Source organism: Arachis hypogaea, chromosome 14 (assembly GCF_003086295.3).
Source record: "Arachis hypogaea cultivar Tifrunner chromosome 14, arahy.Tifrunner.gnm2.J5K5, whole genome shotgun sequence".
NCBI classification, from domain to species: Eukaryota; Viridiplantae; Streptophyta; class Magnoliopsida; order Fabales; family Fabaceae; genus Arachis; species Arachis hypogaea.
Genome location: NC_092049.1, coordinates 8,149,995 through 8,153,831, shown reverse-complemented (window position 1 = coordinate 8,153,831; position 3,837 = coordinate 8,149,995). Strand labels below are relative to the sequence as shown.

The 3,837-nt window shown below is 39.0% G+C and overlaps 1 non-coding gene across 1 annotated transcript; it reads right to left on the bottom strand.

Moving 5' to 3' along the window:
- Positions 1-1,182: 1,182 nt before the first annotated feature.
- On the bottom strand, positions 1,183-1,290 carry LOC112746578 (small nucleolar RNA R71). Its single transcript, XR_003174456.1, has one exon. It is a non-coding gene; the product is annotated as a small nucleolar RNA R71 (small nucleolar RNA).
- Positions 1,291-3,837: the final 2,547 nt, after the last annotated feature.

The following is a 3,837-nucleotide window of genomic DNA, read 5'->3' as shown; positions in this document are numbered from 1 at the left end:
TTACTTGCCTAGCAAGAAAGGTTCAATCTTTAAACTATAGAATCATATCTTTTTGGTTTCTTGTTAGTCAAGTAATCAACTTCGATTTCAAAAATCAAATCTTTTTAAATTTCTTTTTCAAAATAAATTTCAATCACATCTTTTTCAAAATCAATTTCAAAATCTTTTCTAACTTCTTTTCTAACTTCTTATCCTTTCAAAAATTAAGTTTCAAATCTTTTTCAATCAATCTTATCTTTTTGTTTGATTCTTATCTTTTTCAAAACTACCTAACTAATTTTCTCTCTTCAATTTTCGAAAATCACCTTCCTCTTTTTCAAAATTTCTTTTTAATTAACTAATTATTTTAACTTTTAATTTAATTTCATTTTTTATTATTATTTTCGAATTTTTTATTTTAATTTTAATTTAAAAACAAAAATATTTTTATTTTATTTTATTTAATTTTCGAATTCTCTCATCTCTCATCTCCTTCTATTTAATTATTCATCTACTAACACTTCTTTTCCAACCAAAATTCGAACACCATCTTCCTCTCTGTGTTCGAGTTTTTCTCTTCCCCTTCTTTTATTCTTCTCTTCTACTCACATAAAGGAACCTCTCTATTGTAGCAAAGAGGATCCCTATTATTTTCTGTTCTCTTCTTTTTCATATGAGCAGGAACAAGGATAAGAACATTCTTGTTGAAGCTGATCCTGACCTGAAAGGCCTCTGAAGAGGAAGCTAAGGGAAGCTAAAGCACAACTCTCTGGAGAAAATCTAACAGAAATTTTCGAAAAAGAAGGAGACATGGCCGAAAATAATAACAATGCAAGGAAGATGCTTGGTGACTTTACTGCACCAAATTCCAATTTACATGGAAGAAGCATCTCAATCCCTGCCATTGGAGCAAACAATTTTGAGCTGAAACCTCAACTAGTTTCTCTGATGCAACAGAACTGCAAGTTTTATGGACTTCCATCAGAAGATCCTTTTCAGTTCTTAATTGAATTCTTGCAAATCTGTGATACTGTTAAGACCAATGGGGTTGATCCCGAGGTCTACAGGCTTATGCTTTTCCCGTTTGCTATAAGAGACAAAGCTAGAATATGGTTGGACTCTCAACCTAAAGACAGCCTGAACTCTTGGGATAAGCTGGTCACGGCTTTCTTAGCCAAGTTCTTTCCTCCTCAAAAGCTTAGCAAGCTTAGAGTGGATGTTCAAACCTTCAAACAGAAAGAAGGTGAATCCCTCTATGAAGCTTGGAAGAGATACAAGGAACTGACCAAAAAGTGTCCTTCTGACATGCTTTCAAAATGGACCATCCTGATATATTCTATAATGGTCTGTCTGAATTATCTAAAATGTCATTGGACCATTCTGCAGGTGGATCCATTCACCTAAAGAAAATACCTACAGAAGCTCAAGAACTCATTGACATGGTTGCAAATAACCAGTTCATGTACACTTCTGAAAGGAATCCTGTGAGTAATAGGACGCCTCAGAGGAAGTGAGTTCTTGAAATTGATACTCTGAATGCCATTTTGGCTCAGAATAAAATATTGACTCAACAAGTCAATATGATTTCTCAGAGTCTGAATGGAATGCAATCTGCATCCAACAGTACTAAAGAGGCCTCTTCTGAAGAAGAAGCTTATGATCCTGAGAACCCTGCAATAGCAGAGGTGAATTACATGGGTGAACCCTATGGAAACACCTATAATCCCTCATGGAGAAATCATCCAAATTTCTCATGGAAGGATCAACAAAAGCCTCAACAAGGCTTTAATAATGGTGGAAGAAACATGTTTAGCAACAGCAAGCCTTTTCCATCATCCACTCCGCAACAGACAGAGAATTCTGAGCAGAATCCATCTAGCTTAGCAAATATAGTCTCTGATATATCTAAGGCCACCGTAAGTTTCATGAATGAAACAAGGTCCTCCATTAGAAATTTGGAGGCACAAGTGGGCCAGCTGAGTAAAAGAGTCACTGAAACTCCTCCTAGTACTCTCCCAAGCAATACAGAAAAAAATCCAAAGAGAGAGTGCAAGTCCATTGATTTAACTATCATGACCGAACCTACAAAGGAGGAGGAGGACGTGAATCCTAGTGAGGAAGACCTCCTGGGACGTCCAGTGACCAATAAGGAGTTCCCCTTTGAGGAACCAAAGGAATCTGAGGCTCGTTTAGAGACCATAGAGATTCCATTGAACCTCCTTCTGCCCTTCATGAGCTCTGATGAGTATTCTTCGTCTGAAGGGATGAAAAAATTATTAAAGAGCAAGTTGCTAAGTACCCTGGTGCAATCATGAAGCTGAATGCCAAATTATTTGGTAATGAGACTTGGGAAGATGAACCTCCCTTGCTCACCAATGAACTGAATGCATTGGATAGGCAGAAATTACCTCAAAAGAAACAGGATCCTGGCAAATTCTTAATACCCTGTACCATAGGCACCATGACCTTTGAGAAGGCTCTGTGTGACCTAGGATCAGGAATAAACTTAATGCCACTCTCTGTAATGGAGAAACTTGGGATCTTTGAAGTGCAAGCTGCTAGAATCTCATTAGAGATGACAGACAACTCAAGAAAATAGGCTTATGGACAAGTAGAAGACGTGTTAGTAAAGGTTAAAGGCCTTTACATCCCTGCTGATTTCATAATCCTAGACACTAGGAAGGAAGAGGATGAATCCATCATCCTTGGAAGACCCTTCCTAGCCACAGCAAGAGCTGTGATTGATGTGGACAGAGGAGAGTTATTCCTTCAACTGAATGAGGACAACCTTGTGTTTAAAACTCAAGGATCTTCTTCTGTAACTATGGAGAGGAAGCATGAAAAGCTTCTCTCACTGCAGAGTCAACCAAAGCCCCCACAGTCAAACTCTAAGTTTGGTGTTGGGAGGCCACAACCAAACTCTAAGTTTGGTGTTGGGAGGTTCCAGCAATGCTCTGAACATCTGTGAGGCTCCATGAGAGCTCACTGTCAAGCTATTGACATTAAAGAAGCGCTTGTTGGGAGGCAACCCAATGTTATCTAATTATATTTATTTATTTTCTATTGTTATTTTATGTTTTCTTTAGGTTAATGATCATGTGAAGTCACAAAAACAACTGAAAAATAAAAAACAAAATGAAAAACAGCAGAAGAAATAACACACCCTGGAGGAGGAGTAGTCTGGCGTTTAAACGCCAGAAACAAGCATCAACCTGGCATTAAACGCCAGAAACAGGCTACATTTGGGCGTTTAATGCCAAAAACAGGCAGCAAGCTGGCGTTTAACGCCAGACATGCATGCTAAGGGCGTTTTACACGCCTAATTGGAGCAGGGATGTTAAGTCCTTGACCCCACTTGATCTGTAAACCCCACAGGATCCCCTCAAGATCTGTGAACCCCACAGGATCCCCTCAGGATCTGTGGACCCCACAAGATCCCTACCTTTTCTTCTTTCCTCTTCACACCTTTTCATAACCCTCTTCCCCAAATACCCTTCACCAATCACCTCAATCACTCTTCTCCATCACCCCCTTACCACTCACATCCATCTTCTCTTCCCCATAAACCCCACCTACCTCTAAAATTCAAATTCTTTTCCCTCCCAAACCCAACCCTAATGGCCGAACCCTAAACCCCCCATCACTCCTATATAAACCCCTCATTCCTTCTTCATTTTCACACAACACAACCCTCTCTTCTTCCCCTTGGCCGAATACACACCTCTCTTCCTCTCCTCCATTCTTCTTCTTCTTCTTCTACTTTCTTTCTTCTTTTGCTCGGGGACGAGCAAAAATTTTAAGTTTGGTGTGGTAAAAGCATAGCTTTTTATTTTTCCATAACCATAAATGGCACCTAAG